General features: G+C 36.5%; 1 long non-coding RNA gene across 4 annotated transcripts; it reads left to right on the top strand.

The window, feature by feature from the left end:
* Nucleotides 1-27,760, top strand: LOC116650502 (uncharacterized). Of its 4 annotated transcripts, none has more exons than XR_004303479.2 (3): nucleotides 1-22,936; nucleotides 25,731-25,817; nucleotides 26,839-27,760. It is a non-coding gene; the product is annotated as an uncharacterized lncRNA (long non-coding RNA). The 4 variants fall into 4 exon arrangements; XR_004303482.2 differs by lacking the exon at nucleotides 1-22,936 and adding an exon at nucleotides 22,943-23,250; XR_004303480.2 differs by lacking the exon at nucleotides 1-22,936 and adding an exon at nucleotides 23,257-23,835.
* Nucleotides 27,761-27,813: the final 53 nt, after the last annotated feature.

The following is a 27,813-nucleotide window of genomic DNA, read 5'->3' as shown; positions in this document are numbered from 1 at the left end:
TCTGTCTGTGTGTAAATAGGCACATATGCAATTAATTGTAAGTGAAACATAATTCAGGGCTTCTGACAAGTGAAATTTAGTCCTGCATGTCCAAAAAGAGTCCCAAAATAGTGTGTGCCAAGTGTGTCCACCTGCATGAATAAATGCATATATCCAAACACAAATTTAATCTAGTGAATAATCCACCAAATTATGCCATACAACTCCAATTTTGTCCATAAAAGTCTGAAAATAGTGCGCGATCAATTATTCCACAATTTTAGAGGAACCAATTTAAAGGCCTAACATTCCGACAAAAAGTGTAGAACAATAAATCAAGACCAAAAATCCCATTTAAATTTGAGAAAATCCGGGGTAAGTCTCGTACTAAACTTCTGCCAAATAACCCCAAATGATTTGCCCAGAGGAGTCTCAAAATGGCGTGCACATAGCAATTTCACCACTAGCGCCACGTATACATGCACAAACTTGCAGCTGCAGACAATTTTGGCGACGACCATTATGGCGCCCGGTCAGACTGACGCGCAATATACCCAGAACATTCCTTTTGGTCGGCATTGCCAGGCCTAAATTCTAACCTAAATAATAATATACTACAATGAATACTTGAATGTTATATAAAACTTATTATACGCCTATATCTATCCTTAAATAATAATCTTATAACCTTCTTGCAAATTACGAAATCTTAGTAGCGCGGTTAAATTTGTGCGCAAAACTTTTTTGAATTCATGAATGTCCGTTCTAAAATGTAAATACATACATGCATACGTGCCGCTGCATATGCTTGGAATTTTGATGGCCATTATACCGACGCCAACCCAAGCTGGCACATATGCACATACATATATGTTCATAAGCCTGTCGGCAACTGCCAAGAATATAAAAACACAATTGCAAATAATCGAATTTAACCAATTGACAAGCCTCTACAGACAATATGTATCAACATTCAAATTGCTAGCGAATTATATATTGTACACATATGAACACACTGGTCTGCTGGGTGGTTGCCCACCCAAATTTGTTAGTGTAAAAATTGGTAGAAATCGTTCAGCTGGCACTTATACATATACATATCCAAATTTTCCCAACAATTGTGACTGACACTGCTAAACTGAGCATAATTTTCCTGACTCTTTACCAATTTAAAATACAATACACAATCCATATTTTTGCTTGATAACATTTTGCTAGGTGATCGTCGATATATCGATACAGTGACAGGCGTACTGACCTCAAACGATAGTTTTCTCTCTGCCGCCACTAGGCGATAGTCTCGAAATTGTCATAAGCTGCGAGTTGTCTCTATAAAATGGTCGTGAGTTTAAAATTGGCGGAAATTGAAAAAGTCATCGAGCAAGTTGAAACTTATTAAAACACTAATAGTGGAAGCATTTACTGCTGATATAAACCTAAAAGCGTGTTAAATAATCAAATTAAGGTATTCTATGCAAATTCCTCAAAATAGTGCGTGAAAAATTATTTCACAATAATGAAAATCAAATGGTGGCTGCCTGCAAAAATAAATTCATAAATACATATATAGTGATCACTCAACCAAACTACGCCATATAGTTAAGAAATCTGGATCAAAAAATTCCTCAAATTAGTGTGTGAATAATTATTTTGCAATTAACAAAATAACCGGTGTCCGTCTGTGAATTGACAAGCAACAAATTGAAGGCCTAATTACCACCAAAAGTGAAAGACATATAATAAAGACCAAAGTCCCATTCAAATCTGAGAATAACTGGGGTAAGGCTCAAACCAAAAAATTTTTACATATATAACCCCAAATTTGCCCAGTTGAGTCTCGAAATGGAGCGCGCATAATAATTTCATCACAAGCGTCACCTATACATGCACAAACTTGCAGCTGCAGACAATTTTGGCGACGGCCACAGCGGCGCCCTGCCAGACTGACGCACACACACACACACAAATTTTCTAAGAAATTTTCTACCCAACATTGCCAGGCCTAAAAACCACATACGGACAGAACTATATTCTACGCTAGCATCTATTATTTACACTTTCTTATTTTTTGCTAACTTTAAACATTTTTGCAAATTTAAAACATACAATTAAACATTACTGCCAAGCGATCATCGATACATCGATACATATACGCGCGCACTGATCTCAATACTATACCTTCCACTTTGCCGTCACTAAGTGATATTCTTGAAATTGTCATGAGCTGCGAGTTGTGTACTACGATATGGTTGCGAATGTGAAACTGTTCAAACTTATAAATACCCTAATAGTGAAAAGCATTTAATGCTTATAAGGAACTAAAGTACGAATTAAACAAATTTAGTGAATTTCAATCAAGTGTAAGTCTTTGAAACTAACAGTGCCTATAAAAGCCCCAAATAGCCGGTGTCTGTCTGTGTGTAAATAGGCACATATGCAATTAATTGTAAGTGAAACATAATTCAGGGCTTCTGACAAGTGAAATTTAGTCCTGCATGTCCAAAAAGAGTCCCAAAATAGTGTGTGCCAAGTGTGTCCACCTGCATGAATAAATGCATATATCCAAACACAAATTTAATCTAGTGAATAATCCACCAAATTATGCCATACAACTCCAATTTTGTCCATAAAAGTCTGAAAATAGTGCGCGATCAATTATTCCACAATTTTAGAGGAACCAATTTAAAGGCCTAACATTCCGACAAAAAGTGTAGAACAATAAATCAAGACCAAAAATCCCATTTAAATTTGAGAAAATCCGGGGTAAGTCTCGTACTAAACTTCTGCCAAATAACCCCAAATGATTTGCCCAGAGGAGTCTCAAAATGGCGTGCACATAGCAATTTCACCACTAGCGCCACGTATACATGCACAAACTTGCAGCTGCAGACAATTTTGGCGACGACCATTATGGCGCCCGGTCAGACTGACGCGCAATATACCCAGAACATTCCTTTTGGTCGGCATTGCCAGGCCTAAATTCTAACCTAAATAATAATATACTACAATGAATACTTGAATGTTATATAAAACTTATTATACGCCTATATCTATCCTTAAATAATAATCTTATAACCTTCTTGCAAATTACGAAATCTTAGTAGCGCGGTTAAATTTGTGCGCAAAACTTTTTTGAATTCATGAATGTCCGTTCTAAAATGTAAATACATACATGCATACGTGCCGCTGCATATGCTTGGAATTTTGATGGCCATTATACCGACGCCAACCCAAGCTGGCACATATGCACATACATATATGTTCATAAGCCTGTCGGCAACTGCCAAGAATATAAAAACACAATTGCAAATAATCGAATTTAACCAATTGACAAGCCTCTACAGACAATATGTATCAACATTCAAATTGCTAGCGAATTATATATTGTACACATATGAACACACTGGTCTGCTGGGTGGTTGCCCACCCAAATTTGTTAGTGTAAAAATTGGTAGAAATCGTTCAGCTGGCACTTATACATATACATATCCAAATTTTCCCAACAATTGTGACTGACACTGCTAAACTGAGCATAATTTTCCTGACTCTTTACCAATTTAAAATACAATACACAATCCATATTTTTGCTTGATAACATTTTGCTAGGTGATCGTCGATATATCGATACAGTGACAGGCGTACTGACCTCAAACGATAGTTTTCTCTCTGCCGCCACTAGGCGATAGTCTCGAAATTGTCATAAGCTGCGAGTTGTCTCTATAAAATGGTCGTGAGTTTAAAATTGGCGGAAATTGAAAAAGTCATCGAGCAAGTTGAAACTTATTAAAACACTAATAGTGGAAGCATTTACTGCTGATATAAACCTAAAAGCGTGTTAAATAATCAAATTAAGGTATTCTATGCAAATTCCTCAAAATAGTGCGTGAAAAATTATTTCACAATAATGAAAATCAAATGGTGGCTGCCTGCAAAAATAAATTCATAAATACATATATAGTGATCACTCAACCAAACTACGCCATATAGTTAAGAAATCTGGATCAAAAAATTCCTCAAATTAGTGTGTGAATAATTATTTTGCAATTAACAAAATAACCGGTGTCCGTCTGTGAATTGACAAGCAACAAATTGAAGGCCTAATTACCACCAAAAGTGAAAGACATATAATAAAGACCAAAGTCCCATTCAAATCTGAGAATAACTGGGGTAAGGCTCAAACCAAAAAATTTTTACATATATAACCCCAAATTTGCCCAGTTGAGTCTCGAAATGGAGCGCGCATAATAATTTCATCACAAGCGTCACCTATACATGCACAAACTTGCAGCTGCAGACAATTTTGGCGACGGCCACAGCGGCGCCCTGCCAGACTGACGCACACACACACACACAAATTTTCTAAGAAATTTTCTACCCAACATTGCCAGGCCTAAAAACCACATACGGACAGAACTATATTCTACGCTAGCATTTATTATTTACACTTTCTTATTTTTTGCTAACTTTAAACATTTTTGCAAATTTAAAACATACAATTAAACATTACTGCCAAGCGATCATCGATACATCGATACATATACGCGCGCACTGATCTCAATACTATACCTTCCACTTTGCCGTCACTAAGTGATATTCTTGAAATTGTCATGAGCTGCGAGTTGTGTACTACGATACGGTTGCGAATGTGAAACTGTTCAAACTTATAAATACCCTAATAGTGAAAAGCATTTAATGCTTATAAGGAACTAAAGTACGAATTAAACAAATTTAGTGAATTTCAATCAAGTGTAAGTCTTTGAAACTAACAGTGCCCATAAAAGCCCCAAATAGCCGGTGTCTGTCTGTGTGTAAATAGGCACATATGCAATTAATTGTAAGTGAAACATAATTCAGGGCTTCTGACAAGTGAAATTTAGTCCTGCATGTCCAAAAAGAGTCCCAAAATAGTGTGTGCCAAGTGTGTCCACCTGCATGAATAAATGCATATATCCAAACACAAATTTAATCTAGTGAATAATCCACCAAATTATGCCATACAACTCCAATTTTGTCCATAAAAGTCTGAAAATAGTGCGCGATCAATTATTCCACAATTTTAGAGGAACCAATTTAAAGGCCTAACATTCCGACAAAAAGTGTAGAACAATAAATCAAGACCAAAAATCCCATTTAAATTTGAGAAAATCCGGGGTAAGTCTCGTACTAAACTTCTGCCAAATAACCCCAAATGATTTGCCCAGAGGAGTCTCAAAATGGCGTGCACATAGCAATTTCACCACTAGCGCCACGTATACATGCACAAACTTGCAGCTGCAGACAATTTTGGCGACGACCATTATGGCGCCCGGTCAGACTGACGCGCAATATACCCAGAACATTCCTTTTGGTCGGCATTGCCAGGCCTAAATTCTAACCTAAATAATAATATACTACAATGAATACTTGAATGTTATATAAAACTTATTATACGCCTATATCTATCCTTAAATAATAATCTTATAACCTTCTTGCAAATTACGAAATCTCAGTAGCGCGGTTAAATTTGTGCGCAAAACTTTTTTGAATTCATGAATGTCCGTTCTAAAATGTAAATACATACATGCATACGTGCCGCTGCATATGCTTGGAATTTTGATGGCCATTATACCGACGCCAACCCAAGCTGGCACATATGCACATACATATATGTTCATAAGCCTGTCGGCAACTGCCAAGAATATAAAAACACAATTGCAAATAATCGAATTTAACCAATTGACAAGCCTCTACAGACAATATGTATCAACATTCAAATTGCTAGCGAATTATATATTGTACACATATGAACACACTGGTCTGCTGGGTGGTTGCCCACCCAAATTTGTTAGTGTAAAAATTGGTAGAAATCGTTCAGCTGGCACTTATACATATACATATCCAAATTTTCCCAACAATTGTGACTGACACTGCTAAACTGAGCATAATTTTCCTGACTCTTTACCAATTTAAAATACAATACACAATCCATATTTTTGCTTGATAACATTTTGCTAGGTGATCGTCGATATATCGATACAGTGACAGGCGTACTGACCTCAAACGATAGTTTTCTCTCTGCCGCCACTAGGCGATAGTCTCGAAATTGTCATAAGCTGCGAGTTGTCTCTATAAAATGGTCGTGAGTTTAAAATTGGCGGAAATTGAAAAAGTCATCGAGCAAGTTGAAACTTATTAAAACACTAATAGTGGAAGCATTTACTGCTGATATAAACCTAAAAGCGTGTTAAATAATCAAATTAAGGTATTCTATGCAAATTCCTCAAAATAGTGCGTGAAAAATTATTTCACAATAATGAAAATCAAATGGTGGCTGCCTGCAAAAATAAATTCATAAATACATATATAGTGATCACTCAACCAAACTACGCCATATAGTTAAGAAATCTGGATCAAAAAATTCCTCAAATTAGTGTGTGAATAATTATTTTGCAATTAACAAAATAACCGGTGTCCGTCTGTGAATTGACAAGCAACAAATTGAAGGCCTAATTACCACCAAAAGTGAAAGACATATAATAAAGACCAAAGTCCCATTCAAATCTGAGAATAACTGGGGTAAGGCTCAAACCAAAAAATTTTTACATATATAACCCCAAATTTGCCCAGTTGAGTCTCGAAATGGAGCGCGCATAATAATTTCATCACAAGCGTCACCTATACATGCACAAACTTGCAGCTGCAGACAATTTTGGCGACGGCCACAGCGGCGCCCTGCCAGACTGACGCACACACACACACACAAATTTTCTAAGAAATTTTCTACCCAACATTGCCAGGCCTAAAAACCACATACGGACAGAACTATATTCTACGCTAGCATTTATTATTTACACTTTCTTATTTTTTGCTAACTTTAAACATTTTTGCAAATTTAAAACATACAATTAAACATTACTGCCAAGCGATCATCGATACATCGATACATATACGCGCGCACTGATCTCAATACTATACCTTCCACTTTGCCGTCACTAAGTGATATTCTTGAAATTGTCATGAGCTGCGAGTTGTGTACTACGATACGGTTGCGAATGTGAAACTGTTCAAACTTATAAATACCCTAATAGTGAAAAGCATTTAATGCTTATAAGGAACTAAAGTACGAATTAAACAAATTTAGTGAATTTCAATCAAGTGTAAGTCTTTGAAACTAACAGTGCCCATAAAAGCCCCAAATAGCCGGTGTCTGTCTGTGTGTAAATAGGCACATATGCAATTAATTGTAAGTGAAACATAATTCAGGGCTTCTGACAAGTGAAATTTAGTCCTGCATGTCCAAAAAGAGTCCCAAAATAGTGTGTGCCAAGTGTGTCCACCTGCATGAATAAATGCATATATCCAAACACAAATTTAATCTAGTGAATAATCCACCAAATTATGCCATACAACTCCAATTTTGTCCATAAAAGTCTGAAAATAGTGCGCGATCAATTATTCCACAATTTTAGAGGAACCAATTTAAAGGCCTAACATTCCGACAAAAAGTGTAGAACAATAAATCAAGACCAAAAATCCCATTTAAATTTGAGAAAATCCGGGGTAAGTCTCGTACTAAACTTCTGCCAAATAACCCCAAATGATTTGCCCAGAGGAGTCTCAAAATGGCGTGCACATAGCAATTTCACCACTAGCGCCACGTATACATGCACAAACTTGCAGCTGCAGACAATTTTGGCGACGACCATTATGGCGCCCGGTCAGACTGACGCGCAATATACCCAGAACATTCCTTTTGGTCGGCATTGCCAGGCCTAAATTCTAACCTAAATAATAATATACTACAATGAATACTTGAATGTTATATAAAACTTATTATACGCCTATATCTATCCTTAAATAATAATCTTATAACCTTCTTGCAAATTACGAAATCTCAGTAGCGCGGTTAAATTTGTGCGCAAAACTTTTTTGAATTCATGAATGTCCGTTCTAAAATGTAAATACATACATGCATACGTGCCGCTGCATATGCTTGGAATTTTGATGGCCATTATACCGACGCCAACCCAAGCTGGCACATATGCACATACATATATGTTCATAAGCCTGTCGGCAACTGCCAAGAATATAAAAACACAATTGCAAATAATCGAATTTAACCAATTGACAAGCCTCTACAGACAATATGTATCAACATTCAAATTGCTAGCGAATTATATATTGTACACATATGAACACACTGGTCTGCTGGGTGGTTGCCCACCCAAATTTGTCAGTGTAAAAATTGGTAGAAATCGTTCAGCTGGCACTTATACATATACATATCCAAATTTTCCCAACAATTGTGACTGACACTGCTAAACTGAGCATAATTTTCCTGACTCTTTACCAATTTAAAATACAATACACAATCCATATTTTTGCTTGATAACATTTTGCTAGGTGATCGTCGATATATCGATACAGTGACAGGCGTACTGACCTCAAACGATAGTTTTCTCTCTGCCGCCACTAGGCGATAGTCTCGAAATTGTCATAAGCTGCGAGTTGTCTCTATAAAATGGTCGTGAGTTTAAAATTGGCGGAAATTGAAAAAGTCATCGAGCAAGTTGAAACTTATTAAAACACTAATAGTGGAAGCATTTACTGCTGATATAAACCTAAAAGCGTGTTAAATAATCAAATTAAGGTATTCTATGCAAATTCCTCAAAATAGTGCGTGAAAAATTATTTCACAATAATGAAAATCAAATGGTGGCTGCCTGCAAAAATAAATTCATAAATACATATATAGTGATCACTCAACCAAACTACGCCATATAGTTAAGAAATCTGGATCAAAAAATTCCTCAAATTAGTGTGTGAATAATTATTTTGCAATTAACAAAATAACCGGTGTCCGTCTGTGAATTGACAAGCAACAAATTGAAGGCCTAATTACCACCAAAAGTGAAAGACATATAATAAAGACCAAAGTCCCATTCAAATCTGAGAATAACTGGGGTAAGGCTCAAACCAAAAAATTTTTACATATATAACCCCAAATTTGCCCAGTTGAGTCTCGAAATGGAGCGCGCATAATAATTTCATCACAAGCGTCACCTATACATGCACAAACTTGCAGCTGCAGACAATTTTGGCGACGGCCACAGCGGCGCCCTGCCAGACTGACGCACACACACACACACAAATTTTCTAAGAAATTTTCTACCCAACATTGCCAGGCCTAAAAACCACATACGGACAGAACTATATTCTACGCTAGCATTTATTATTTACACTTTCTTATTTTTTGCTAACTTTAAACATTTTTGCAAATTTAAAACATACAATTAAACATTACTGCCAAGCGATCATCGATACATCGATACATATACGCGCGCACTGATCTCAATACTATACCTTCCACTTTGCCGTCACTAAGTGATATTCTTGAAATTGTCATGAGCTGCGAGTTGTGTACTACGATACGGTTGCGAATGTGAAACTGTTCAAACTTATAAATACCCTAATAGTGAAAAGCATTTAATGCTTATAAGGAACTAAAGTACGAATTAAACAAATTTAGTGAATTTCAATCAAGTGTAAGTCTTTGAAACTAACAGTGCCCATAAAAGCCCCAAATAGCCGGTGTCTGTCTGTGTGTAAATAGGCACATATGCAATTAATTGTAAGTGAAACATAATTCAGGGCTTCTGACAAGTGAAATTTAGTCCTGCATGTCCAAAAAGAGTCCCAAAATAGTGTGTGCCAAGTGTGTCCACCTGCATGAATAAATGCATATATCCAAACACAAATTTAATCTAGTGAATAATCCACCAAATTATGCCATACAACTCCAATTTTGTCCATAAAAGTCTGAAAATAGTGCGCGATCAATTATTCCACAATTTTAGAGGAACCAATTTAAAGGCCTAACATTCCGACAAAAAGTGTAGAACAATAAATCAAGACCAAAAATCCCATTTAAATTTGAGAAAATCCGGGGTAAGTCTCGTACTAAACTTCTGCCAAATAACCCCAAATGATTTGCCCAGAGGAGTCTCAAAATGGCGTGCACATAGCAATTTCACCACTAGCGCCACGTATACATGCACAAACTTGCAGCTGCAGACAATTTTGGCGACGACCATTATGGCGCCCGGTCAGACTGACGCGCAATATACCCAGAACATTCCTTTTGGTCGGCATTGCCAGGCCTAAATTCTAACCTAAATAATAATATACTACAATGAATACTTGAATGTTATATAAAACTTATTATACGCCTATATCTATCCTTAAATAATAATCTTATAACCTTCTTGCAAATTACGAAATCTCAGTAGCGCGGTTAAATTTGTGCGCAAAACTTTTTTGAATTCATGAATGTCCGTTCTAAAATGTAAATACATACATGCATACGTGCCGCTGCATATGCTTGGAATTTTGATGGCCATTATACCGACGCCAACCCAAGCTGGCACATATGCACATACATATATGTTCATAAGCCTGTCGGCAACTGCCAAGAATATAAAAACACAATTGCAAATAATCGAATTTAACCAATTGACAAGCCTCTACAGACAATATGTATCAACATTCAAATTGCTAGCGAATTATATATTGTACACATATGAACACACTGGTCTGCTGGGTGGTTGCCCACCCAAATTTGTTAGTGTAAAAATTGGTAGAAATCGTTCAGCTGGCACTTATACATATACATATCCAAATTTTCCCAACAATTGTGACTGACACTGCTAAACTGAGCATAATTTTCCTGACTCTTTACCAATTTAAAATACAATACACAATCCATATTTTTGCTTGATAACATTTTGCTAGGTGATCGTCGATATATCGATACAGTGACAGGCGTACTGACCTCAAACGATAGTTTTCTCTCTGCCGCCACTAGGCGATAGTCTCGAAATTGTCATAAGCTGCGAGTTGTCTCTATAAAATGGTCGTGAGTTTAAAATTGGCGGAAATTGAAAAAGTCATCGAGCAAGTTGAAACTTATTAAAACACTAATAGTGGAAGCATTTACTGCTGATATAAACCTAAAAGCGTGTTAAATAATCAAATTAAGGTATTCTATGCAAATTCCTCAAAATAGTGCGTGAAAAATTATTTCACAATAATGAAAATCAAATGGTGGCTGCCTGCAAAAATAAATTCATAAATACATATATAGTGATCACTCAACCAAACTACGCCATATAGTTAAGAAATCTGGATCAAAAAATTCCTCAAATTAGTGTGTGAATAATTATTTTGCAATTAACAAAATAACCGGTGTCCGTCTGTGAATTGACAAGCAACAAATTGAAGGCCTAATTACCACCAAAAGTGAAAGACATATAATAAAGACCAAAGTCCCATTCAAATCTGAGAATAACTGGGGTAAGGCTCAAACCAAAAAATTTTTACATATATAACCCCAAATTTGCCCAGTTGAGTCTCGAAATGGAGCGCGCATAATAATTTCATCACAAGCGTCACCTATACATGCACAAACTTGCAGCTGCAGACAATTTTGGCGACGGCCACAGCGGCGCCCTGCCAGACTGACGCACACACACACACACAAATTTTCTAAGAAATTTTCTACCCAACATTGCCAGGCCTAAAAACCACATACGGACAGAACTATATTCTACGCTAGCATTTATTATTTACACTTTCTTATTTTTTGCTAACTTTAAACATTTTTGCAAATTTAAAACATACAATTAAACATTACTGCCAAGCGATCATCGATACATCGATACATATACGCGCGCACTGATCTCAATACTATACCTTCCACTTTGCCGTCACTAAGTGATATTCTTGAAATTGTCATGAGCTGCGAGTTGTGTACTACGATACGGTTGCGAATGTGAAACTGTTCAAACTTATAAATACCCTAATAGTGAAAAGCATTTAATGCTTATAAGGAACTAAAGTACGAATTAAACAAATTTAGTGAATTTCAATCAAGTGTAAGTCTTTGAAACTAACAGTGCCCATAAAAGCCCCAAATAGCCGGTGTCTGTCTGTGTGTAAATAGGCACATATGCAATTAATTGTAAGTGAAACATAATTCAGGGCTTCTGACAAGTGAAATTTAGTCCTGCATGTCCAAAAAGAGTCCCAAAATAGTGTGTGCCAAGTGTGTCCACCTGCATGAATAAATGCATATATCCAAACACAAATTTAATCTAGTGAATAATCCACCAAATTATGCCATACAACTCCAATTTTGTCCATAAAAGTCTGAAAATAGTGCGCGATCAATTATTCCACAATTTTAGAGGAACCAATTTAAAGGCCTAACATTCCGACAAAAAGTGTAGAACAATAAATCAAGACCAAAAATCCCATTTAAATTTGAGAAAATCCGGGGTAAGTCTCGTACTAAACTTCTGCCAAATAACCCCAAATGATTTGCCCAGAGGAGTCTCAAAATGGCGTGCACATAGCAATTTCACCACTAGCGCCACGTATACATGCACAAACTTGCAGCTGCAGACAATTTTGGCGACGACCATTATGGCGCCCGGTCAGACTGACGCGCAATATACCCAGAACATTCCTTTTGGTCGGCATTGCCAGGCCTAAATTCTAACCTAAATAATAATATACTACAATGAATACTTGAATGTTATATAAAACTTATTATACGCCTATATCTATCCTTAAATAATAATCTTATAACCTTCTTGCAAATTACGAAATCTCAGTAGCGCGGTTAAATTTGTGCGCAAAACTTTTTTGAATTCATGAATGTCCGTTCTAAAATGTAAATACATACATGCATACGTGCCGCTGCATATGCTTGGAATTTTGATGGCCATTATACCGACGCCAACCCAAGCTGGCACATATGCACATACATATATGTTCATAAGCCTGTCGGCAACTGCCAAGAATATAAAAACACAATTGCAAATAATCGAATTTAACCAATTGACAAGCCTCTACAGACAATATGTATCAACATTCAAATTGCTAGCGAATTATATATTGTACACATATGAACACACTGGTCTGCTGGGTGGTTGCCCACCCAAATTTGTTAGTGTAAAAATTGGTAGAAATCGTTCAGCTGGCACTTATACATATACATATCCAAATTTTCCCAACAATTGTGACTGACACTGCTAAACTGAGCATAATTTTCCTGACTCTTTACCAATTTAAAATACAATACACAATCCATATTTTTGCTTGATAACATTTTGCTAGGTGATCGTCGATATATCGATACAGTGACAGGCGTACTGACCTCAAACGATAGTTTTCTCTCTGCCGCCACTAGGCGATAGTCTCGAAATTGTCATAAGCTGCGAGTTGTCTCTATAAAATGGTCGTGAGTTTAAAATTGGCGGAAATTGAAAAAGTCATCGAGCAAGTTGAAACTTATTAAAACACTAATAGTGGAAGCATTTACTGCTGATATAAACCTAAAAGCGTGTTAAATAATCAAATTAAGGTATTCTATGCAAATTCCTCAAAATAGTGCGTGAAAAATTATTTCACAATAATGAAAATCAAATGGTGGCTGCCTGCAAAAATAAATTCATAAATACATATATAGTGATCACTCAACCAAACTACGCCATATAGTTAAGAAATCTGGATCAAAAAATTCCTCAAATTAGTGTGTGAATAATTATTTTGCAATTAACAAAATAACCGGTGTCCGTCTGTGAATTGACAAGCAACAAATTGAAGGCCTAATTACCACCAAAAGTGAAAGACATATAATAAAGACCAAAGTCCCATTCAAATCTGAGAATAACTGGGGTAAGGCTCAAACCAAAAAATTTTTACATATATAACCCCAAATTTGCCCAGTTGAGTCTCGAAATGGAGCGCGCATAATAATTTCATCACAAGCGTCACCTATACATGCACAAACTTGCAGCTGCAGACAATTTTGGCGACGGCCACAGCGGCGCCCTGCCAGACTGACGCACACACACACACACAAATTTTCTAAGAAATTTTCTACCCAACATTGCCAGGCCTAAAAACCACATACGGACAGAACTATATTCTACGCTAGCATTTATTATTTACACTTTCTTATTTTTTGCTAACTTTAAACATTTTTGCAAATTTAAAACATACAATTAAACATTACTGCCAAGCGATCATCGATACATCGATACATATACGCGCGCACTGATCTCAATACTATACCTTCCACTTTGCCGTCACTAAGTGATATTCTTGAAATTGTCATGAGCTGCGAGTTGTGTACTACGATACGGTTGCGAATGTGAAACTGTTCAAACTTATAAATACCCTAATAGTGAAAAGCATTTAATGCTTATAAGGAACTAAAGTACGAATTAAACAAATTTAGTGAATTTCAATCAAGTGTAAGTCTTTGAAACTAACAGTGCCCATAAAAGCCCCAAATAGCCGGTGTCTGTCTGTGTGTAAATAGGCACATATGCAATTAATTGTAAGTGAAACATAATTCAGGGCTTCTGACAAGTGAAATTTAGTCCTGCATGTCCAAAAAGAGTCCCAAAATAGTGTGTGCCAAGTGTGTCCACCTGCATGAATAAATGCATATATCCAAACACAAATTTAATCTAGTGAATAATCCACCAAATTATGCCATACAACTCCAATTTTGTCCATAAAAGTCTGAAAATAGTGCGCGATCAATTATTCCACAATTTTAGAGGAACCAATTTAAAGGCCTAACATTCCGACAAAAAGTGTAGAACAATAAATCAAGACCAAAAATCCCATTTAAATTTGAGAAAATCCGGGGTAAGTCTCGTACTAAACTTCTGCCAAATAACCCCAAATGATTTGCCCAGAGGAGTCTCAAAATGGCGTGCACATAGCAATTTCACCACTAGCGCCACGTATACATGCACAAACTTGCAGCTGCAGACAATTTTGGCGACGACCATTATGGCGCCCGGTCAGACTGACGCGCAATATACCCAGAACATTCCTTTTGGTCGGCATTGCCAGGCCTAAATTCTAACCTAAATAATAATATACTACAATGAATACTTGAATGTTATATAAAACTTATTATACGCCTATATCTATCCTTAAATAATAATCTTATAACCTTCTTGCAAATTACGAAATCTCAGTAGCGCGGTTAAATTTGTGCGCAAAACTTTTTTGAATTCATGAATGTCCGTTCTAAAATGTAAATACATACATGCATACGTGCCGCTGCATATGCTTGGAATTTTGATGGCCATTATACCGACGCCAACCCAAGCTGGCACATATGCACATACATATATGTTCATAAGCCTGTCGGCAACTGCCAAGAATATAAAAACACAATTGCAAATAATCGAATTTAACCAATTGACAAGCCTCTACAGACAATATGTATCAACATTCAAATTGCTAGCGAATTATATATTGTACACATATGAACACACTGGTCTGCTGGGTGGTTGCCCACCCAAATTTGTTAGTGTAAAAATTGGTAGAAATCGTTCAGCTGGCACTTATACATATACATATCCAAATTTTCCCAACAATTGTGACTGACACTGCTAAACTGAGCATAATTTTCCTGACTCTTTACCAATTTAAAATACAATACACAATCCATATTTTTGCTTGATAACATTTTGCTAGGTGATCGTCGATATATCGATACAGTGACAGGCGTACTGACCTCAAACGATAGTTTTCTCTCTGCCGCCACTAGGCGATAGTCTCGAAATTGTCATAAGCTGCGAGTTGTCTCTATAAAATGGTCGTGAGTTTAAAATTGGCGGAAATTGAAAAAGTCATCGAGCAAGTTGAAACTTATTAAAACACTAATAGTGGAAGCATTTACTGCTGATATAAACCTAAAAGCGTGTTAAATAATCAAATTAAGGTATTCTATGCAAATTCCTCAAAATAGTGCGTGAAAAATTATTTCACAATAATGAAAATCAAATGGTGGCTGCCTGCAAAAATAAATTCATAAATACATATATAGTGATCACTCAACCAAACTACGCCATATAGTTAAGAAATCTGGATCAAAAAATTCCTCAAATTAGTGTGTGAATAATTATTTTGCAATTAACAAAATAACCGGTGTCCGTCTGTGAATTGACAAGCAACAAATTGAAGGCCTAATTACCACCAAAAGTGAAAGACATATAATAAAGACCAAAGTCCCATTCAAATCTGAGAATAACTGGGGTAAGGCTCAAACCAAAAAATTTTTACATATATAACCCCAAATTTGCCCAGTTGAGTCTCGAAATGGAGCGCGCATAATAATTTCATCACAAGCGTCACCTATACATGCACAAACTTGCAGCTGCAGACAATTTTGGCGACGGCCACAGCGGCGCCCTGCCAGACTGACGCACACACACACACACAAATTTTCTAAGAAATTTTCTACCCAACATTGCCAGGCCTAAAAACCACATACGGACAGAACTATATTCTACGCTAGCATCTATTATTTACACTTTCTTATTTTTTGCTAACTTTAAACATTTTTGCAAATTTAAAACATACAATTAAACATTACTGCCAAGCGATCATCGATACATCGATACATATACGCGCGCACTGATCTCAATACTATACCTTCCACTTTGCCGTCACTAAGTGATATTCTTGAAATTGTCATGAGCTGCGAGTTGTGTACTACGATATGGTTGCGAATGTGAAACTGTTCAAACTTATAAATACCCTAATAGTGAAAAGCATTTAATGCTTATAAGGAACTAAAGTACGAATTAAACAAATTTAGTGAATTTCAATCAAGTGTAAGTCTTTGAAACTAACAGTGCCTATAAAAGCCCCAAATAGCCGGTGTCTGTCTGTGTGTAAATAGGCACATATGCAATTAATTGTAAGTGAAACATAATTCAGGGCTTCTGACAAGTGAAATTTAGTCCTGCATGTCCAAAAAGAGTCCCAAAATAGTGTGTGCCAAGTGTGTCCACCTGCATGAATAAATGCATATATCCAAACACAAATTTAATCTAGTGAATAATCCACCAAATTATGCCATACAACTCCAATTTTGTCCATAAAAGTCTGAAAATAGTGCGCGATCAATTATTCCACAATTTTAGAGGAACCAATTTAAAGGCCTAACATTCCGACAAAAAGTGTAGAACAATAAATCAAGACCAAAAATCCCATTTAAATTTGAGAAAATCCGGGGTAAGTCTCGTACTAAACTTCTGCCAAATAACCCCAAATGATTTGCCCAGAGGAGTCTCAAAATGGCGTGCACATAGCAATTTCACCACTAGCGCCACGTATACATGCACAAACTTGCAGCTGCAGACAATTTTGGCGACGACCATTATGGCGCCCGGTCAGACTGACGCGCAATATACCCAGAACATTCCTTTTGGTCGGCATTGCCAGGCCTAAATTCTAACCTAAATAATAATATACTACAATGAATACTTGAATGTTATATAAAACTTATTATACGCCTATATCTATCCTTAAATAATAATCTTATAACCTTCTTGCAAATTACGAAATCTTAGTAGCGCGGTTAAATTTGTGCGCAAAACTTTTTTGAATTCATGAATGTCCGTTCTAAAATGTAAATACATACATGCATACGTGCCGCTGCATATGCTTGGAATTTTGATGGCCATTATACCGACGCCAACCCAAGCTGGCACATATGCACATACATATATGTTCATAAGCCTGTCGGCAACTGCCAAGAATATAAAAACACAATTGCAAATAATCGAATTTAACCAATTGACAAGCCTCTACAGACAATATGTATCAACATTCAAATTGCTAGCGAATTATATATTGTACACATATGAACACACTGGTCTGCTGGGTGGTTGCCCACCCAAATTTGTTAGTGTAAAAATTGGTAGAAATCGTTCAGCTGGCACTTATACATATACATATCCAAATTTTCCCAACAATTGTGACTGACACTGCTAAACTGAGCATAATTTTCCTGACTCTTTACCAATTTAAAATACAATACACAATCCATATTTTTGCTTGATAACATTTTGCTAGGTGATCGTCGATATATCGATACAGTGACAGGCGTACTGACCTCAAACGATAGTTTTCTCTCTGCCGCCACTAGGCGATAGTCTCGAAATTGTCATAAGCTGCGAGTTGTCTCTATAAAATGGTCGTGAGTTTAAAATTGGCGGAAATTGAAAAAGTCATCGAGCAAGTTGAAACTTATTAAAACACTAATAGTGGAAGCATTTACTGCTGATATAAACCTAAAAGCGTGTTAAATAATCAAATTAAGGTATTCTATGCAAATTCCTCAAAATAGTGCGTGAAAAATTATTTCACAATAATGAAAATCAAATGGTGGCTGCCTGCAAAAATAAATTCATAAATACATATATAGTGATCACTCAACCAAACTACGCCATATAGTTAAGAAATCTGGATCAAAAAATTCCTCAAATTAGTGTGTGAATAATTATTTTGCAATTAACAAAATAACCGGTGTCCGTCTGTGAATTGACAAGCAACAAATTGAAGGCCTAATTACCACCAAAAGTGAAAGACATATAATAAAGACCAAAGTCCCATTCAAATCTGAGAATAACTGGGGTAAGGCTCAAACCAAAAAATTTTTACATATATAACCCCAAATTTGCCCAGTTGAGTCTCGAAATGGAGCGCGCATAATAATTTCATCACAAGCGTCACCTATACATGCACAAACTTGCAGCTGCAGACAATTTTGGCGACGGCCACAGCGGCGCCCTGCCAGACTGACGCACACACACACACACAAATTTTCTAAGAAATTTTCTACCCAACATTGCCAGGCCTAAAAACCACATACGGACAGAACTATATTCTACGCTAGCATTTATTATTTACACTTTCTTATTTTTTGCTAACTTTAAACATTTTTGCAAATTTAAAACATACAATTAAACATTACTGCCAAGCGATCATCGATACATCGATACATATACGCGCGCACTGATCTCAATACTATACCTTCCACTTTGCCGTCACTAAGTGATATTCTTGAAATTGTCATGAGCTGCGAGTTGTGTACTACGATACGGTTGCGAATGTGAAACTGTTCAAACTTATAAATACCCTAATAGTGAAAAGCATTTAATGCTTATAAGGAACTAAAGTACGAATTAAACAAATTTAGTGAATTTCAATCAAGTGTAAGTCTTTGAAACTAACAGTGCCCATAAAAGCCCCAAATAGCCGGAGTCTGTCTGTGTGTAAATAGGCACATATGCAATTAATTGTAAGTGAAACATAATTCAGGGCTTCTGACAAGTGAAATTTAGTCCTGCATGTCCAAAAAGAGTCCCAAAATAGTGTGTGCCAAGTGTGTCCACCTGCATGAATAAATGCATATATCCAAACACAAATTTAATCTAGTGAATAATCCACCAAATTATGCCATACAACTCCAATTTTGTCCATAAAAGTCTGAAAATAGTGCGCGATCAATTATTCCACAATTTTAGAGGAACCAATTTAAAGGCCTAACATTCCGACAAAAAGTGTAGAACAATAAATCAAGACCAAAAATCCCATTTAAATTTGAGAAAATCCGGGGTAAGTCTCGTACTAAACTTCTGCCAAATAACCCCAAATGATTTGCCCAGAGGAGTCTCAAAATGGCGTGCACATAGCAATTTCACCACTAGCGCCACGTATACATGCACAAACTTGCAGCTGCAGACAATTTTGGCGACGACCATTATGGCGCCCGGTCAGACTGACGCGCAATATACCCAGAACATTCCTTTTGGTCGGCATTGCCAGGCCTAAATTCTAACCTAAATAATAATATACTACAATGAATACTTGAATGTTATATAAAACTTATTATACGCCTATATCTATCCTTAAATAATAATCTTATAACCTTCTTGCAAATTACGAAATCTCAGTAGCGCGGTTAAATTTGTGCGCAAAACTTTTTTGAATTCATGAATGTCCGTTCTAAAATGTAAATACATACATGCATACGTGCCGCTGCATATGCTTGGAATTTTGATGGCCATTATACCGACGCCAACCCAAGCTGGCACATATGCACATACATATATGTTCATAAGCCTGTCGGCAACTGCCAAGAATATAAAAACACAATTGCAAATAATCGAATTTAACCAATTGACAAGCCTCTACAGACAATATGTATCAACATTCAAATTGCTAGCGAATTATATATTGTACACATATGAACACACTGGTCTGCTGGGTGGTTGCCCACCCAAATTTGTTAGTGTAAAAATTGGTAGAAATCGTTCAGCTGGCACTTATACATATACATATCCAAATTTTCCCAACAATTGTGACTGACACTGCTAAACTGAGCATAATTTTCCTGACTCTTTACCAATTTAAAATACAATACACAATCCATATTTTTGCTTGATAACATTTTGCTAGGTGATCGTCGATATATCGATACAGTGACAGGCGTACTGACCTCAAACGATAGTTTTCTCTCTGCCGCCACTAGGCGATAGTCTCGAAATTGTCATAAGCTGCGAGTTGTCTCTATAAAATGGTCGTGAGTTTAAAATTGGCGGAAATTGAAAAAGTCATCGAGCAAGTTGAAACTTATTAAAACACTAATAGTGGAAGCATTTACTGCTGATATAAACCTAAAAGCGTGTTAAATAATCAAATTAAGGTATTCTATGCAAATTCCTCAAAATAGTGCGTGAAAAATTATTTCACAATAATGAAAATCAAATGGTGGCTGCCTGCAAAAATAAATTCATAAATACATATATAGTGATCACTCAACCAAACTACGCCATATAGTTAAGAAATCTGGATCAAAAAATTCCTCAAATTAGTGTGTGAATAATTATTTTGCAATTAACAAAATAACCGGTGTCCGTCTGTGAATTGACAAGCAACAAATTGAAGGCCTAATTACCACCAAAAGTGAAAGACATATAATAAAGACCAAAGTCCCATTCAAATCTGAGAATAACTGGGGTAAGGCTCAAACCAAAAAATTTTTACATATATAACCCCAAATTTGCCCAGTTGAGTCTCGAAATGGAGCGCGCATAATAATTTCATCACAAGCGTCACCTATACATGCACAAACTTGCAGCTGCAGACAATTTTGGCGACGGCCACAGCGGCGCCCTGCCAGACTGACGCACACACACACACACAAATTTTCTAAGAAATTTTCTACCCAACATTGCCAGGCCTAAAAACCACATACGGACAGAACTATATTCTACGCTAGCATCTATTATTTACACTTTCTTATTTTTTGCTAACTTTAAACATTTTTGCAAATTTAAAACATACAATTAAACATTACTGCCAAGCGATCATCGATACATCGATACATATACGCGCGCACTGATCTCAATACTATACCTTCCACTTTGCCGTCACTAAGTGATATTCTTGAAATTGTCATGAGCTGCGAGTTGTGTACTACGATATGGTTGCGAATGTGAAACTGTTCAAACTTATAAATACCCTAATAGTGAAAAGCATTTAATGCTTATAAGGAACTAAAGTACGAATTAAACAAATTTAGTGAATTTCAATCAAGTGTAAGTCTTTGAAACTAACAGTGCCTATAAAAGCCCCAAATAGCCGGTGTCTGTCTGTGTGTAAATAGGCACATATGCAATTAATTGTAAGTGAAACATAATTCAGGGCTTCTGACAAGTGAAATTTAGTCCTGCATGTCCAAAAAGAGTCCCAAAATAGTGTGTGCCAAGTGTGTCCACCTGCATGAATAAATGCATATATCCAAACACAAATTTAATCTAGTGAATAATCCACCAAATTATGCCATACAACTCCAATTTTGTCCATAAAAGTCTGAAAATAGTGCGCGATCAATTATTCCACAATTTTAGAGGAACCAATTTAAAGGCCTAACATTCCGACAAAAAGTGTAGAACAATAAATCAAGACCAAAAATCCCATTTAAATTTGAGAAAATCCGGGGTAAGTCTCGTACTAAACTTCTGCCAAATAACCCCAAATGATTTGCCCAGAGGAGTCTCAAAATGGCGTGCACATAGCAATTTCACCACTAGCGCCACGTATACATGCACAAACTTGCAGCTGCAGACAATTTTGGCGACGACCATTATGGCGCCCGGTCAGACTGACGCGCAATATACCCAGAACATTCCTTTTGGTCGGCATTGCCAGGCCTAAATTCTAACCTAAATAATAATATACTACAATGAATACTTGAATGTTATATAAAACTTATTATACGCCTATATCTATCCTTAAATAATAATCTTATAACCTTCTTGCAAATTACGAAATCTTAGTAGCGCGGTTAAATTTGTGCGCAAAACTTTTTTGAATTCATGAATGTCCGTTCTAAAATGTAAATACATACATGCATACGTGCCGCTGCATATGCTTGGAATTTTGATGGCCATTATACCGACGCCAACCCAAGCTGGCACATATGCACATACATATATGTTCATAAGCCTGTCGGCAACTGCCAAGAATATAAAAACACAATTGCAAATAATCGAATTTAACCAATTGACAAGCCTCTACAGACAATATGTATCAACATTCAAATTGCTAGCGAATTATATATTGTACACATATGAACACACTGGTCTGCTGGGTGGTTGCCCACCCAAATTTGTTAGTGTAAAAATTGGTAGAAATCGTTCAGCTGGCACTTATACATATACATATCCAAATTTTCCCAACAATTGTGACTGACACTGCTAAACTGAGCATAATTTTCCTGACTCTTTACCAATTTAAAATACAATACACAATCCATATTTTTGCTTGATAACATTTTGCTAGGTGATCGTCGATATATCGATACAGTGACAGGCGTACTGACCTCAAACGATAGTTTTCTCTCTGCCGCCACTAGGCGATAGTCTCGAAATTGTCATAAGCTGCGAGTTGTCTCTATAAAATGGTCGTGAGTTTAAAATTGGCGGAAATTGAAAAAGTCATCGAGCAAGTTGAAACTTATTAAAACACTAATAGTGGAAGCATTTACTGCTGATATAAACCTAAAAGCGTGTTAAATAATCAAATTAAGGTATTCTATGCAAATTCCTCAAAATAGTGCGTGAAAAATTATTTCACAATAATGAAAATCAAATGGTGGCTGCCTGCAAAAATAAATTCATAAATACATATATAGTGATCACTCAACCAAACTACGCCATATAGTTAAGAAATCTGGATCAAAAAATTCCTCAAATTAGTGTGTGAATAATTATTTTGCAATTAACAAAATAACCGGTGTCCGTCTGTGAATTGACAAGCAACAAATTGAAGGCCTAATTACCACCAAAAGTGAAAGACATATAATAAAGACCAAAGTCCCATTCAAATCTGAGAATAACTGGGGTAAGGCTCAAACCAAAAAATTTTTACATATATAACCCCAAATTTGCCCAGTTGAGTCTCGAAATGGAGCGCGCATAATAATTTCATCACAAGCGTCACCTATACATGCACAAACTTGCAGCTGCAGACAATTTTGGCGACGGCCACAGCGGCGCCCTGCCAGACTGACGCACACACACACACACACACAAATTTTCTAAGAAATTTTCTACCCAACATTGCCAGGCCTAAAAACCACATACGGACAGAACTATATTCTACGCTAGCATTTATTATTTACACTTTCTTATTTTTTGCTAACTTTAAACATTTTTGCAAATTTAAAACATACAATTAAACATTACTGCCAAGCGATCATCGATACATCGATACATATACGCGCGCACTGATCTCAATACTATACCTTCCACTTTGCCGTCACTAAGTGATATTCTTGAAATTGTCATGAGCTGCGAGTTGTGTACTACGATACGGTTGCGAATGTGAAACTGTTCAAACTTATAAATACCCTAATAGTGAAAAGCATTTAATGCTTATAAGGAACTAAAGTACGAATTAAACAAATTTAGTGAATTTCAATCAAGTGTAAGTCTTTGAAACTAACAGTGCCCATAAAAGCCCCAAATAGCCGGTGTCTGTCTGTGTGTAAATAGGCACATATGCAATTAATTGTAAGTGAAACATAATTCAGGGCTTCTGACAAGTGAAATTTAGTCCTGCATGTCCAAAAAGAGTCCCAAAATAGTGTGTGCCAAGTGTGTCCACCTGCATGAATAAATGCATATATCCAAACACAAATTTAATCTAGTGAATAATCCACCAAATTATGCCATACAACTCCAATTTTGTCCATAAAAGTCTGAAAATAGTGCGCGATCAATTATTCCACAATTTTAGAGGAACCAATTTAAAGGCCTAACATTCCGACAAAAAGTGTAGAACAATAAATCAAGACCAAAAATCCCATTTAAATTTGAGAAAATCCGGGGTAAGTCTCGTACTAAACTTCTGCCAAATAACCCCAAATGATTTGCCCAGAGGAGTCTCAAAATGGCGTGCACATAGCAATTTCACCACTAGCGCCACGTATACATGCACAAACTTGCAGCTGCAGACAATTTTGGCGACGACCATTATGGCGCCCGGTCAGACTGACGCGCAATATACCCAGAACATTCCTTTTGGTCGGCATTGCCAGGCCTAAATTCTAACCTAAATAATAATATACTACAATGAATACTTGAATGTTATATAAAACTTATTATACGCCTATATCTATCCTTAAATAATAATCTTATAACCTTCTTGCAAATTACGAAATCTTAGTAGCGCGGTTAAATTTGTGCGCAAAACTTTTTTGAATTCATGAATGTCCGTTCTAAAATGTAAATACATACATGCATACGTGCCGCTGCATATGCTTGGAATTTTGATGGCCATTATACCGACGCCAACCCAAGCTGGCACATATGCACATAAATATCCAAAGTTGCCCAAATGATTCACAATAATTCCAATCTAATACAAACTCTACCAAAGCTGAGTACAGTTTTTAGCACTTACACCAATTTGTCCGTAATCTCCATAAGAACCCCTAAAAAAAAAAAACCAATTGAATTCATACGCATATAAACACAATAGTCAGCCGGTCATAATCAAGCCGCTGTCAACACAGTGACCCGGAGCCTGAGCACGTGCACCCACAAAAACCATCCCCAAACCCAAGATAGGTTAAGACTTCTGGTTTTTAGAACCTCTATAACATCCTCGGCGGTTACTGATTCAGAACATACACACTGATATTTGCTTGTCCCTGGTGGTAATCAATGTCCGTCCGTAATAATATGCATACATATTTCAAATAAGTATAAACACTGACTGAATAAACCTGCCTGGCGATATTCCACATCATTAAGCGGACCAAGTCAACAGCTCGGTCAACGTGAGACTAAAATTACCAACAAATCGCATAGTCAGTATAATAATGCCCTAGGGAAGTGCAAAGATACACCGACTAAACTTCTATAACAAAAAAAAAAAAAAAAAAAAAAAAAAAAAAAAAAAAACAGCTCAGCCACATAGAGCCTGTCATAACTGACATGAATAAACTGCTAGTATACCAAGAACAAGATACCCTAATAGCCTGTGTGTATACACACCAATCTAGTTTCAATCAGCTTAAGTAACGAGCCATTTCATCTACAACCAATACTGGGTTGTTAACTAGGCAAAATATTTCACCGAAATATTCGACTGCCTGTGACTATATGCACAAATTCATTGATAAGCTCACCTGCTCCACCAATCGCGAGCCAAAACAATCCATAAATTACTAACTCCATTATGCAATCAGTTCAGCCAATATGAGCCCAAAACCAAAAACAAAAAAAAAAAAAAAAAAAAAAAAAAAAAAAAAAAAAAACACACAACCGATCTACACAGTGTCAAGCCAAAGTAGTAATCTATTTCTCTCACCCAAGATCCAGCAAACGAAACTTGCAATTTGTTCCACACAACAATTTAACATCTAAAAAAAACTCTTAAGAGGATAAGCAAAGGATAAACAGGTCAGTCTAAGTTAGGACTATTTGCCCAATACAAGTTACTTAATTGTAAACCATTAACAATCTTTCTTGAATACATTTAAATTGTCCTTTGGAGCAGCCCATACTGACTTGCAAATGATCAGAGAAATTCCAAATACGGAGTATTTGCCCGCCGCTGATCTGCCTTATGCATGTGTATAAATTGTGTACACACACATAATGTACCAATACCAAATGCTCCAACGGTGATCATCTGATGCCAGCCTACGATTTGTCTGTGCCAGTACCAACCGCCCAAAGGACTTCAATCTATAATCTATAAATATACCTAGAATAGGAAGTTAGGTGTCTAGTCCACTCAAAAGCTGGGTGGGTGACCACAACTCTTAGCGTAGAAATATGTTCCTAGCACCATTGGGATGTTTCTCTATTCCTGCCCTTAATACATTGGTAGCAGTTTACCTGCCTCAGGCCTTGTAAACCAAACCTTTGTAAACTTAAGCACACAACTAAAAGCATACGCCCCCATATATAAATTTGACAATGACTTCGGTCGAGTGTTTATACATGCATATATGTGCAGCACGCATTTGTGCATATGCATACTCACACTATCATATAGCAATATCCACACCTAAAATAAACAAATATAAACCCAACCTTGATCAAACCCTCAAATATGAATATTCTAATAAATGAAACCAATAACTAACTAAAAATACAACCCAACCACAATAAACAACACCTTCAATAAAACATAACTAAGTAAACAATAAACAAAAACAATAACAAACTAAGCATCACAACGCAATTCGCAACATTAATCTCCCCACAACCCCTCTTTATTGCCCGACCAACCTGTCACTCACAAATAAACTAAATACAGCAACCGCGTCCACCAAACTGAACGCTACCCTAAATAAATAAATAAACCTACCCGATTCAATTAACACACAACTCACCTGTACACAATATCAAAGACATATAATTTCCACTATACTAATGAAAAACTTTCTTTACCATCTTTACTCCAATTAAACAGCTCAGCCAACATGAGCGCAACTGGCAACCAAAACCAACCAATACCCTACATAATTGTCCCAAATGTTGAAAACGCGGAAAAACTTATAAAAATGGCAGAAATAGAAGTGGGTAAAACTGGCTTTTACACCACTACCACCAAAAGTGACGGAATAAGATTCAAATGTGACACCATGGAAAAGCACAAGGCCCTATTAGAATTTTGCACCAAACTACACAGCAGTACGTTCGTCAAGAGCAGCCTGCATGAGCCAAAAAGATACAGGATTATCATAAAAGGACTCCATTCATCCACATCCCCAGATTGGATAAAGTACAAACTCGCAGCACATGGACATACAGTACTATACTGCAAAAACTTAATTGGCCAAAAGTCACAAACCCCAACAAATACATTTCGAGTTGACCTTGAATACAAAGAAAACAATAACGAAATAATGGACATTAATAAAATCGGCACCTACATAGTAAATATTGAAAAATCTATTGCACACACCAGCATAATAAAACAATGCCACAAGTGCCAAAAATTCAACCACCAAACCGAAGACTGCAAGAGCCGTGAATTCGTCTGCTATAAATGTGCAGGCAAGCACCACTCGGCAGAATGCTCAAAGCCCAGAGAAAAGGAAGGGAAATGCGCAAATTGTGGCGGAAACCACATTGCCACATACCAAGGATGCCCAATCTATAAAGAAGCACTTGAAAACTACGAGACCCAACCCAGCACACCCAAAAAACAAAGCCACAACCAAATGAACAATGCTACTCCACTACTATCACCACCAAGGCCCAAAAACGCACCCAGAAGACAATATGACCTACTGGAACAGCTAGAATTACTGAAAATATTCGAAAAAAACTTGAAGGACTTAAACGAAGCACACAGGGAAACCCAGAACTAATAACAATAACAATAACAATAATAACAATAACAATAATAATAATAATAATAATAATAAAAACAATAATAATA

The sequence above is a fragment of the Drosophila virilis genome, chromosome 6 (genome assembly GCF_030788295.1).
Source record: "Drosophila virilis strain 15010-1051.87 chromosome 6, Dvir_AGI_RSII-ME, whole genome shotgun sequence".
Taxonomy (NCBI): domain Eukaryota; kingdom Metazoa; phylum Arthropoda; class Insecta; order Diptera; family Drosophilidae; genus Drosophila; species Drosophila virilis.
Note: the sequence above shows the minus strand (reverse complement) of the source record. Positions and strands in the feature narration are given on the sequence as shown.